This window comes from Podarcis pityusensis (assembly GCF_964106645.2).
Source record: "Podarcis pityusensis genome assembly, chromosome: 10".
Classification (NCBI taxonomy): domain Eukaryota; kingdom Metazoa; phylum Chordata; class Lepidosauria; order Squamata; family Lacertidae; genus Podarcis; species Podarcis pityusensis.
Genome location: NC_138035.1, coordinates 48,922,082 through 48,936,310, shown reverse-complemented (window position 1 = coordinate 48,936,310; position 14,229 = coordinate 48,922,082).

The window sequence follows — 14,229 nt, the reverse complement described above, 5'->3', positions numbered from 1 at the left end:
CAGACAAATTAATGCCACCACAGCCCCAGTGTGGCATGATGGGAGAAGGGAGAACAAACACCAGAGTGGGGAGAGGTTGGAGGGAGAGCTCTGTTGTGACAGACAATCATTGTATTCAGAGGGAATGATGTGGAAAACAAATCCCAGTTAGTTCTTCCTACCCCCAAATAGCCTAGCATGAATGCCTGTGTACACATTTGTCTCCAGTTTGGCATATTTCTTACTCATGGAATCCTTTCACATGTATGGAATTCTCAGACCAAGTGCCCCCCAAAAACTTGGGATAATTAATTTTGCAGGCTTTGTATCATCTGGAGGGTGTGGCATGGCTACAAATTTTACGCCATTCTGTCACAAGGAAATTATAGGCAGACCCAACCACTTACAAGTAGAGACTCAATTGCACATAGGCTTCATCCTCCCTTACTGGGGACAATCTCACAAAAGCCCAGACAACAGCCGTCCTCATTTTGAAAATCTCCCTACCTTTTCAAGATGTTTTTTTCAGAGGTTGCGGGACATCTGTGCTAGCGGAGCGCTCCATGTGAAGTGTTCAGTCATACAAATTGAGATGTTGTTGGAGAGACATCAGGGGAGGATTTATTAAAAGAAAACGATAGATATAGGGAAATGAAAACAGCTCAGGGGAAATTATTGTAATTGCATATTGAAGAATTCTCTGTGTCGTTAATTTCAATCTACACCCACATTATTAGCAGATCAATACAACAATCAAGACAGTATTGACATGTACTTTTTGACAGATGATACACCATGGGGAGAAATCCCTCCTCCCTCTTTCTCTCCATCTCAGATTCTTAGACTAATCTCTCCTCGCCTGAGCTATTGAGACTACAAATATGAGCACTAAGAGCTTATTCTCTCCCTAGTCCTGCTTAGAAGCAGCAATGGACAGACAGAAGAGACAAACTGATACAGGGTATGTTCACAACCCATTGGCATTCCGTAATAAGAGCAACTTCAGTGTTATTTCAAGATGAATTGTTTCATTTACGACAAAATATATAAAATATTAGGTAGAAAATGTTAATAGTGTATATTATATATACACACTATTGTGTATATTATATATACACTATATATATACAGAGAGAGAGAGAGACATATATATACACTATTATACTATTAAACTATATACTCACTCTCTCTCTAAGTATATATACTGTGTGTGTGTGTGTGTGTGTGTTTGCAAACAAAGAATCTCAGAGTGCATTCAGAAGTGGTGAATATTGCTTTTGTTTTCCTGATTATAATGCTAGTGCTTCTGTCCTGTTTTCTTACATTCCTTTCACACTGCAGTACCTGTTGCATTATGGACCTGTGGCCTTTTGACCGATAATATTGGCATGTCATGCTAAATTTCGTCAACCCCACAATAACAAATGTCATTGGACAGCATCAGTGCTCCCCCACTCTTTCCACACAAGTGTGCTTCTGTTTCCCCATGATTCCCCCATAAAAAAAGGAAAGAACTGTGTGCTGGTATACTGCCCCATATTTTGCCACTTTACTCTTGCGATTTTCTGGGTTTAGTGGGCTGCAAATGGTTTTTCCCCTGGAAGCAATTAACACAGAAATGAGCACTGAACTTTAACTATATTTTGCTAGATTTCTGAAAGCGGCTTCTATTTTGTGGGAAAGCACAGACATAATGCAGAATTTAACACCTAGGGAGACTTTGGGAAAATGGAACAAACTGCCACGTGAATGCAGCCTCAGGCCCTTCTCTGCTGCAGTGTGTAGAGAGAGGAATTATCCATCTCTGAATTTCATATTGACATCTGTAGTACTGTGACTCATTGTAGAATCAAGACTTCCATTATGAGTTTAAGTCTCTAGGAACACGTCTGATATACCCAACAAGGAGGTTCTTCAGCTGACTTATCCAAAGCAAACTATTTGGAACGCTATGCACAATGTTTTGCCCCTTTCAAGATTGTTTCATTCTTCATTTCCATAAATGCTAAATTCACTGTGAAACTAATAAGTAATAAAAAATAAGACCATATGCTGCAATAACAAGATAAAAGTATCTTTCTTTTCCCAATGGCCTTTACTTAGGACAGTTAATATTTGGCAATGAATCAGACACATTACACTTCTTTTCCACAGATGATTGAATGTGGTTTGATGTCTTTTCATTAGACTCAGGACATGAAAGGCTTGTAGTTCTGAATATAATTTTCTGGTGGCAAAGGGAGAAGTCATTTTCCTTGACCATGGAACTGCTAAGAAGTCATATATGTGAAGTACAAGGACACAAGGCTCATCATCGTGTCATAAATGTAGAAGAACACATTGATTGCTCTGCTTAATATTTACTGATTGGCAACTGAATGTGTGAACTCACCCAATATACTGTATGCTATACTGTGCTACAGGATTTGGCAATGGCGATGGTGCTGGCAGTGGTAAACGCTCTGGCAGTGACCTTAAGAACGTAAGAAGAACCTACTCGATCAGGCCAATGGCCCATCTAGTCCAGCATCATGTTCTCACAGTGGCCAACCAAGCCCCAAAGCAGGACCTGAGGGCAGTGGCACTCAGTGATTGTCTCGAGTGTCCTGATTTCAATGAGATGCACAGGAAGTTTTTGAATTGGCTGATCCAAGAAAGGGTCAGAGCAAGCTCTGTGACATTGGAAGAAGCTAGTGAAGTCCCTGTTTGTTTTGTCAGGAAGGAGGAAGCAGAGGGGGGGAGAGAGAATGGACTCAAGGTGGAACAGAGCGGAAGCAGCCATAGATCCAACATAACTATCAATTTTTCAACGTAGCATTTCTTTGGAAGATGTTTTTAGAACAACCAAGAATCCTTCAGCAGTAGAAGCTCAAAGGAGGCAACAGATCAATTCTCTGGTTCATCTTGTGTGGGTCCATAGGCAGCAGAACCCACTTTCCATTCCCCAAACCTCAAAGAATTACCTCTCCCACCAGATTCTGATGGCTGGTCCACAGACTCCTTAGAGGATCAAGAAAGCCCTACTGAGAGAGCTCCACAGCTGCAAATTCCATTGCTGCAAAGGAGTCAGTGGCTGCTGCAGCAGAAAGCCCCGGTCCTCTAATTAGCCCAGATGTAGCACTCAGTAGGGTGGGGTCACCAGTCAATGACTATCTTGCTCTGCTATAGTTGCTCCAGGACCTTGCTATAACAACTTGGATGTTTGGCCCCAGCTACAGGAGCACTTCCTGCCAACCTAGCAGTTTGAAAGCACGTCAAAGTGCAAGTAGATAAATAGGTACCCCTCCGGCGGGTAGGTAAACGGCGTTTCCGTGTGCTGCTCTGGTTCGCCAGAAGTGGCTTAGTCATGCTGGCCACATGACCCGGAAGCTGTACGCTGGCTCCCTCGGCCAATAAAGCAAGATGAGCGCCGCAACCCCAGAGTCGTCCGTGACTGGACCTAATGGTCAGGGGTCCCTTTACCTTTACCTTTTACAGGAGCACTATCCATGGTCCTGAATCCACACAGTCATCTCTTGCAAAGCTGATGATTCTTGCCTTGCCCTGCCTTGCCGCCCTTCTTGCCTGGTTCCCAAGACAAAACTTTTGTTGTATCCTGTACTTGAAATTTATGTTCAAAACCCTTTGGGAAAGCAATTTGCTTTTGTTTCTTCTGTTCTGCAGGGGCACACTGTACAATTACAGTAGTCTATAAATTATATTTATATATTTATAATGATTTCATTCATATATTTATGCACCACTTAATACCAAAACAGTCTCCAAGTGGTTTACAAAAGAAAACTAACATAATATAATATAATATACCTCAAACTATGACTCTAAAATGAAACAATACTCACAATAGTACATAATACATTAAAATCCCAGAAAGGCAAAAAACATAGCAGCTTTAAAAACACATTAAGAAGTCAAGAGAAGGACAGATGAGTCTTGAATTCTCCTTTGAAGCTCATTGCATTTGGTGGCTTCCATACTGTAAATTATAACAGAAGGAATTTTTAACAGAAGGAGGAAATGGCCATTGCTCCACAGCTTAAGACTTACACTTCTAACTCATGGGCAACAATGACAGCTACATAATCAATGATAGCTTTTGCCAAACCCTGCATTTTCTTTGCAGTTCATCCATTTAAATACTGAGCAAACTAGATGCCACTTAGCTTGTGAGAGCTAATGAGATCACAGCTCAGAGTGTGATAGCTGCAGGCACTGTGCTATAACTGCTAATTTGCTGAAAAGTGAGAAATGACTATAAGATTTGGCATGTTGTGGTAACTGTTGCAGTACAGGTCTCTTCCCTCGTGGCAACTGCTACATGAGGTGATAGTATTGGCCTTCCCATTCTGAAAGATCAATCAGATTCTACGAAACTTTGATTTTGAAAAAGAGGCATTTCCAAACAAACAGAGTAAAACCCTGATTAAACATTCAGCTGGAAATGGGGAGAAGGAAAGGCATTTCTTCTTCTCCCTTCCCCCCCTCCTGGCCACATGACTGTGCAAATCCCCCCAAAATGGGTTCAGGGCCCAGATCCAGGTTGGGACCACTCAGCCCCAGATTGGCTCAGGTTTCAGTAGGGCTGCTACAAAGCACTGCATCTTGATCCCTGTGCACAGCCCTAACTGAGGCCTTTGTGGAGACGCAAAACATTGTTCTGATACTGGCCAACATTAGTGGCCATCCTGCATAAAATTACTACCATGAAGAGCTGCTAGCAGTAACTACAGACCATACAGAGCGAGCTGGACCAATGGTCTGACCCAGCTGGACCAATGGTCTGACCCAGCCCTTCTTATGCCTGTTGTTCCATTTCATAATTATTCCAGGGGTTTGCTCTGCTCTGGCATTTCATTTTTTTTTCTTGAAATCCAGTTTAAGTTGTAGGAATTGGTAAAAATAAATAAATAAATCTCAAATTGGAAGTATGTGCGAGTGGAAATAAAAGGACAGATCTTTCACATTACTAATAAAGCCCTCAAACCACGCAAAGTGCATTTTATTTCATGCATTTCCCAATTGCCTATTAGGCCCGAGGGTCGGAAAAACAAGGAAAGCACTTACTACAGAGGGGCAGATTTTAACAAAGTTTTGAAATTGGCCTGCCGTGTAGAAAATAGTATTGGGTCTTCAATAATGGCATGAAATGAATGGTGTGTGTGTGTGTGTGTGTGTGTGTGTGTGTGTAAGTGAGTGTGTAGCTCACTTTGCTATCTCTACAGTGTGAACTCTATGGATTTATTTAAAGTAAATAAACAGCATTCTTTGCAGAACCAGATGTTATATATGACAATGTGGATTGTAGTTCCATTTGTGTTTCACAAGCTGGTCTCCGACCGTAAAAATAAATTATTATTATTATTATTAATGTGGATCATTCATTTTAAAAAGCATTTTTGTTATGTAAAGTGCAGCTTGTGTTATGTGAAGTGTGTGTATTTGTAATGAATCCGCTGTGGTGTAAACTATTATATGTCCATTTCATATTTTTATGTTGGTGCAATCAGTGGTCAAACAATAGCAGTTCAAAAGCACATCAAAGTGCAAGTAGATAAATAGGTACCGCTCCAGCCTGGCATCCAGCTATTGGTTGAAGTGCCTTCTTCCATACTATCTGCCCTGGGTCCAACAGTCAGTAATAGAGCTCTTTTCATCATCTTGTTGGTGGGCATGGTTTGCAACATAGTGAAACATGAAAAAGGCTTCCCTGTTGTGGCCCCTTGTCTACGGAATGCCCATTTCCTGGAGGTACAGATATAATACTTATTCAAGAATGAGAAATCATCTTTTCCTTCCAGGCATTGGGAGAAAATTAGTAAGATTCAGCTTTAGTATTCTCAAGTTGTTGTTCTTATTGTAAGCTGAATTTAATTGCTTTCATCATTGTTCTGATTGCATTTTTTTTGCATTGTTGGAAACCACCTGGATGTGCTAAAGAGTAGTCTAGAAATGATATAATTACACACTACAATGTAATATGCTCCTAAATGATCTGATGACCCCTGGTTATCTCTACATAGAACATTGTACATGGGGCTAAGAGGTCCTGCCAAAAATATACATTGATCCATGAGAGGGTAGAAGATATTGCCCAATGGCTAGTCTTCTCTCTTTAGGAAAGGTGCTTTGGTAGCTACCATAGAATTATGGACCCTCCAAAATGAGTGCTGTTACCTGGATCCATTTCTATCAATCTGATGTTGAGCATCATGTCATAAGAAAATTGGGCCTTCCCATAAACTGACTCTAAACTGATGATTTCATAGGAACAACTTGTGATTCAAGAGCTTCCTCCCAGTACCTTGGTGACATTCCAGGGACTCCTGAGTTTCTCTTCTTAGATCACACTCCCCTTAATTATTGCAATGGACAATAGCTCAGGTCTAGGACCCCATTGCAGATGTGTGATGTCGAATCTACCGATGTCTTCCCTGTGAGAAGCAGTTCTGAGCATGAGTCATATTTCAGAAGCCGAACATTTTTCTGCATTTGCTACTTCCACTACAAGCCTTACTCAAATGGCAAGTTCTTAAAGACCAACAGATTTTTTTTAAAAAAAAAAATCTTCTGCTAATTGCAACTTCACAGCATCTTTCTGAGCTGAAAAGTGGCACCCTCGACAGTGAATCAAGTTTTCCGACAGGAGCTCTCATTAACAAATGCTGTTCATTTTTTATAGCGAGAAAGGCACGAGCAAGAGTGTGAAACACTGTCAACCACAGAAAAAGAGAGATGGCTGTAAAGTGCAAGTCAGTTTTATAGCTGGCATTATCATGAACAATGTCCCCATTATCTTTAGGTAGGGGAATTCTTATCCTGTTATTTTGTCTTGAGTTTGAAGATCCTACATATATTATTCTGGCATTTCAGATGCTGGGGTTTTGCTTCAGCAAAAGGTTCTGCTGAAGTTTTCCCCGTGAAAATTCATGATTAGGTAGGAGGACATATTGAGGAATTGGCTCCCAGTATGTTTCTGAGCACAATTTAAAGTGTTGGTGCTGACTTTTAAAGCCCTAAACCAGGGGTCAGCAAACTTTTCCAGCAGGGGGCTGGTCCACTGTCCCTCAGACCTTTTTTTTGGGGGGGGGGGGATGAACGAATTCCTATGCCCTACAAATAACCAAGAGATGCATTTTAAATAAAAGCACACATTCTACTCATGTAAAAACATGCTGATTCCAGGACCATCTCCAGAACGGATTCAGAAGGCGATTGGCCTGGATCCGGCCCCCGGGCCATAGTTTACCTACTCATGCCCTAAACGGCCTTGGCCCTGTATACCTGAAGGAGCATCTCCACCCCCATGTCCATCCGGACACTGAGGTCCTCCTCTGAGGGTCTTCTGCCAGTTCCCTCACTGCGAGAAGTGAGGTTACAGGGAACCAGGCAGAAGGCCTTCTCGGTGGTGGCACCCACCCTGTCAGATGTCAAGGAAATAAACAACCATCTGACTTTTAGAAGACATCTGATGGCAGCCCTGTTAAGGTAAGTTTTTAACGTTTGATGTTTTATCATCTTTTTACTATTCTGTTGGGAGCCGCCCAGTCAGATGGCGGCTGCTAACGCTGCCGCTGCCGCCGCTGCCGCTGCTGCTGCTGCTGCTGCTGCTTCTTCTTCTTCTTCTTCTTCTTCTTGAAACATTCTACTCTCCACTCCACTTTCTCTTTGCCATTCTTCTTCTTCTTCTTCTTCTTCTTCTTCTTCTTCTTCTTCTTCTTCTTCTTCAAACATTCTACTCTCCACTCCACTTTCTCTTTGCCATTCTTTCGCCCCCCTGCAATCTTTCACTAAGGAAAGTTTTGGAGAGTCCTTGTGAAGTGTTGAAAGCCTTTCAAAAGCCTCTTTCTCCATGTCTAGCCTTTCTTTTGGGTCTTAGCTAGCATAATGGCCCATGCCTTTGCTGGACCCCCTGAAGAGCTACTGCCACTCAGGGTAGGTGATACCAGATGTATGGACCCATCTTCTCACCCAGTGAATGTAAGGTAGTCTCACATCTTAGAATCACTGCTTGCTGATTATGCACATGTGCTAAGCTAAAGAAGTTTATGTGATGGTCTGCTATGAACCCAGCAGGGTTTATTATAATCACTTTGCTTCTAAAAATCCAAATTAGTGAGAGGTAATAAAGAGAGGCAACAATTAGCAGCATGATTTTCACAGATTTATGAAACTGTTGAAGTTTCCATACATTGTGAACTATATGGGCATTAAACAATTCCAAATTAGGAATCTGCTGGAAGAAAAAGATATTTTCATAAGTTTGTGTGAGCACCTGTTTATGCTTCTTTTCCCTGGAGAAATTCTATCCAGGAATTATAAGATAGGTACTGTCCTGTGCTATGTTGATAGCAGTATGTCAGCAGCTTTGTGAATTTTGCCCTAGTATCTTGCTTCGAGCCTCTGCCTAAAGTAATTGAGACTCTCCCAAGGGTGCTTGAGTCTTTGAACCTTTGGAGTCCCTTGAGGTTCCTACAGTTCAGATTCCAAGGAATACTGATCTTTCCCTTGATGCATCTATCATTGTCAAAAATACCCTGGACCTATCCCAACACAGAGACAAAAATTTGCTCAGGCTGGTGTCCAGGAACAAACCAACAAACATTTCTGAAAGACACAGTATAGTAATGTGTATGTGTACATAAAGTACACATCTGCTAACATGTGTCAACATTGTGAGACGGGAGAGAATTCTTTGAAACAGGCACACTTTTTATATGAGCCAAGAAAGCTCATATATATCAAATTGAGCCAAGGTCACTACACTACTGTTCCATGCTGTGCCTGAACAAATCTCTGAGACCAGACAAATTATTCTGGGTAACAGCTCACCACGCTAGGCCCCAGACCATGAGGTTCTTGGTTCAAGCAGAAGGACCACGGATTCACAGATATCTAAGGAGATACAGTAATAACATGTTGATTAAATTTCTCAATATTGTATTATTATTACCCCATCTTTCCCCTGACATAATAAAATATGATAAACATTGAGATGAAATATCCTCTGAGACATCCAGCTGATAACTGGCCTTGCATCTCTAAACAGCTTGCTGCCTCATGAATAAGGGAATTGTGAAATTAATATCATACCATTCCAAGCCTGGTTCAGATGTCACAGTCTCGGCCTGATCTGATCCTAGATTCATATTCTGGAGGTAGCTCTTGAACCAGTTTCCCCTCTTAGCTATCGTAGAGAACTGTGGTATAAACCAAGATATCTTCACCAAATATGGGGGTATGAGTAGAGGAATGACAAAGACAGGTGGTAGGGGCTGGGGCATGAACTCATTTCTGCCATACCTCTCAGAGCTCAAAATGGCACATGATCACAGCTACAAACTTAAAGTACGCTTACTTAGAGGGAAGTTCCATTGAATTCCTTGACACTTATTTCCAAATTAGCATGTTCAGACTAAGGGCTGTTCTTTGTCTCAGAATGTTAGACTTTCTCTTTTTTTTATCTTAATCCTAGCAGCTGAGGAAGAGTTTCATACTACACTAGCGGAAGCAAAATAAAAACAACACGATAAAACTGCTTCTCTCAATTACCCCAACTTTGCATCTGAAAGAAATACTTCATTGCAGATTAGCATGGCCTCCCGAAATCATCTTGATCCTCTCTTCCCAGCTCTTTAAATTCCAAAAGAAATCCACCCCTTGCATTCAGCACAAACTAGCCTGTCACAGATATGTTTTGCTTTCTTATCATGGATGCTGTTTGCCATTAGAAAGAACAGCAAATGGAAAGAGAGTGCCTGTAAACTAATTAAGCCAGATGGATGCTCTCCATTCTAAAGCCAGCATGATCAAACAGCAAGCACAGAGGAAAGTGCAGTTGGCGGAAATCCTCTTTCCTGAATCTCAGCCATATTTAATGTGCTGAATGGCGCACATGTGATAAAGGATGAGACATTCAAATAAAAACATATAAATGATTTAAATAAATAAAAAAACCATCTTGCTTGTTATGCTGGAATCTTGCCAGTATAAATCACATTGGCTCTGCCTGTCTGGAGTACATGTTTCCTGCTCTTGTGATATGGATTGTAGGAGTGGAGCAGGCCTCCAGAGAGCAGAAGGAAAGGCACAATTGCAGCGACTATTGGTAACCTCTTACTTGGGAAAAGGAATTAAGAAAGAAGTAAGACAGGGATCGCAGCAGCTTCTCTAATTAGAGTTTGCATGTAGTCTAAGGCTACCAGATTTTTTTCAATTAATCTGGGGACACTTTAAATGAGTAAATAAATAAATGCTACATGTTCGGGATGTTGATGCTGCAGCGATGGCGGTGGCAGAGGGGCGGCCACAGCCTTGACCTCAACCGCCATGCTTCCCCTTCCTCTGAGGCTTCTATCTCCTTTCTCCATGAGCCTGGGCAGCCCCTGAGTTGTTGGTTCTTTGGTGGTGGGGAAGCAGTGCACGGTGGGTCAGGCATGGAAGGCGGAAAAGGAGGGCATAGAGTGGTAGTGGCAGCGAGGCTTGGGCAGCGCAATGCCTCCCTTCCCATCGGAGCAGCCCCAATCCCATTCCTACTTGTGTGCAAACAGGAGGGGGTGGGGATCCCTCAGCTGGGAAGGGAGGCTTCCTGTTGCCTAACCGAGAGATCCCTGCCCCCTCCTGCTTGTACACAAGCTCTGATAGGCAGTGTGAAGTCTCCCTTCCCAGCTGAGAGATCCCCACGCCGCTCCTGCTTGCGCGCAAATAGGAGTTAGGAGGCTGCTCCGATAGGCAGCATGAAGCTTCCCTTTACAGCTTAGTTGCTGGGGTCGGGGAAAGTAGAGGCAGCCCGGAAGCTGCATCTTAGAGCCCCTGCACCAGCATCATATGGGGACTTCCGAGCAGCTCCTGAAGCCAGCCAGAGCCAACTGCTCCGAGCTGCTGAGACTGCCACTGCTGCGTTTCCAGGGACATTAGATGAAATCCGGGGACATTCTGGGTATGAAATTTGTCCTGGGACTTATTTGCAAATCCGGGGTCTGACCCCAGGAAACGGGGACGTCTGGTAACCCTAATGTAGTCCAATCCCTAAAATGCAATAATCTTTTTGCCCAACATGGGGCACAAACCCACGAACCTGAGATTAAGAGTCTCATGCTCTACCAACTGAACTATCCCAGGAATGTGGTGACATTTCACAGGATGCCATCTATCTGTTGGCAAGGTGCTCCACTGTGGGCCACAGGTAGGGCAGGTAGTGACACACATGCATTTCATCATCATCATCATCATTTTACCATCTGTTTTGTGCAAGTCTGGTATACAGTTATACTTGTATCTCAAATATTAAACGAAAATTGCCATATGCACAAGTAAACAAATGCCTGGGTGCGTGCCCACAATGGACCTCAGGTTTTCAGAACTGAGGGAGGCAGTACTCATTGAGGGGAAGGGACAACAACAAACAGGGAAAATCCATCCTATCAAGCGCCATCCACTGGGTGGATGAGAAACACGGAGAGTTCAACTAGCATCGCTTCTATGTGGCTGAATGTGCGCAAAATAACAAATAGAAAAATTGCACCTGTTGCAACCCAGTTATGTGTTTACATTCTGATGTGTGCACAGACTTCTTCCCCTTAAGGCTTAAAGTATCCAGTTCTATTTATAAACCAGATTTCAAATGTTCTGTAACAAATGTTTCCCCCCCTTTAATATTTGTATATGTGACAGCATATGCATGTAAATCTATGCTGGCCTTTGTTTCAATATATACATATTGTTTCAATACATATACATATACGAATATACATATTTCAATATATGTATACTGGTGTGTTTAATGCCATTAAGGCATTAAGAGCAGAAAGGTTATTTTGTGTTTGTGGAGGTGAACTCTCACTATATCTGTCAAGGTATTGAAACATCCTTTTTCGTTTATTAGAAACCTCCTCCCCCAAATATCTTCAATGATATATATAATTTCCTAGGCAAGAGACTTCATTCAAGAGTGTGATGCTCATTTCTTCAGCCTAAATGAGTTGCTGCAGATTATCTTTCAGACCAGTGATAGCTAATGCAGTGTCCTCCAAATGGACTACAACTCTAATGATCCCTAGCCATGCGTCCAGTCCTCATCCCCACTAATGGGAGGGCTTTGGCTTCCTTGATCTGCCCCTGACATGATGATAATAAGAGCCTGCTGGACCAGGCCAATGGCCCACCTGGTCCAGCATCCTGTTCTCCCAGTGGCCACCCAGGTGCATATGGTAAGCCCTCAAGCAGAACCTGAGCCCAAGAGCATTCTCCCCTCCTGTGGTTTCCAGGAACGGTCATTCAGAAGCGTTTCTGTCTACAACCATGGAGGCAGAACATAGCCATCATTGTTAGCTATTCATAGCCTTATACTCCACGAATTCGTCTAATCATCTTTTAAAGCCATCCAGGTTGGTGGTCATCACTGCTTCTGATTGAAGCAAGTGCCATAGTTTAACTACACACTGCGTTAAGAAGAACTTCCTTTCACTTGTCCTGACACACCCCTTTCCCTTCATATCACTATTAGTCTAAACCACGGAGCCTCTTGGGCTTGCCGATCCAAAGGTCAGCGGTTCGAATCCCTGTTGCTCTGTCCCAGCTCCTGCCAACCTAGCAGTTCGAAAGCATGCCAGTGCAAGTAGATAAATAGGGCAGGAAGGTAAACGGTGATTCTGTGTGCTCTGGCACTCGTCACAGTGCTCCATTGTGCTCTGATAAGGCTCCAGGCACGTTCCCTCATTACGCAGAGTATCCAGCAGCAGGGAAGGATGAGAAATATGAGCTACATTGTAAAGAGTTTTATTTCTAGTTACGCAGACAGAAACGAAACATCCTCTCTCTGTGAAAGCAGAGAGACAACTGAAAACAAAGGAACAGGAAGCCAGTAAACATCACATCCGTCCCGTCTCCTGTGAGACTTCCAACAGTCTGGAATCCCTGGAATGTAAACAGAGTCTTGTGACTCCAAGCGCTGCACAGTGGCATAAACAGAAACCAACAGTTTAGTCATGTTGGCCACATGACCCGGAAAGCTGTCTGTGGACAAACGCCGGCTCCCTTGGCCTGAAAGCGAGATGAGTGCCATAACTCCATAGTAGTCTTTGACTGGACTTTTACCTTTACTATTAGTGTACTGGTGGTAGAGGATATAAAGTTACACAAATGAGACTTCCAGGAACAATCTTTCCCTCCCTCCACAGCCCTCCTTCTCAGCACGCAGAAGGGGAGAGCCACAATACCCAGTGGCTTTTCAAATGCACTCCCTGGGACTATTGGATCGCATCCTAAATACTTGTATTGCTTCTGATAGCAGGCATGTGAAAAGTGTGTGCTGAATCAATAAGCAATGCTGGAGATGTCTCCCCTCCTTTTTGTTATATGACTAATTAACTTTAGCAAGTACTTGTCTCATAGCAACCCATATCTGATAAAGAACACCTGCCAGCCCATATGGTTTGGGAAGGAATTTTCTTGTTTAATAGAATAAAAGTACTGCTCCTCAGCTGTCTGTAACCATTAGTTAGCAGGAATTTTGCAAGGGAACTGGGGGAAAAATGAGGATTGTCAAAGCTCAACAAATCTGCCTTTCAAAAATGATCATGTCCAACTGTCATCCCTGGTAGACGCTTGTCTTCAGAGGATTGCTATCAATAATGCACAGCTATAATATTCCAGTCTTTCCATGCATGTTGCAAATAGCACCGAGTCCCTGTAGGATTGAACTCAGTGGTATGGCGAAATCAATACAGTCTTGCAGAATTGCAAAACAAGCTCTCATTATATTAACTGTAACTCATAGCTGCGGCAGCTGTGATGAATTCCAAGAGATTACCTGGATAAAAGTACAAACAAATGTTCAAACAAACTAATCCTCAAGTATTTGTTAACCTGACAGTCTCATTTTTGGCAGAGGAGGATGACCCTATGTCACTTTGAACAAAGTTTTGCCTTAGTAATTAGATGAAAGGAACCTGATAAATATGAATCTTCCCAGAAGTTTTTATTTTTATTTTAATCCAAATAATTTCTGATAGATAATTTTTCTCTTTTATAACACTAGAAGTTTGCCTGGCGCCTTCGTTATACACCTTTAGGGGCCAGGCAAAAATGTTCTTTTTTAACCAGGCCTTTGATTGATCTTATTGACATCCAACACTCTTTTAGAATGTGGTTCTTTGGGGGTTTCTAAAATTGGGTTATTGTTTTTGGTTTGTTTTTATATGTTGTGGTCTTGTTTGTGAACTGCCCTGAGACCTCCGGGTATAGGGTGGTGTA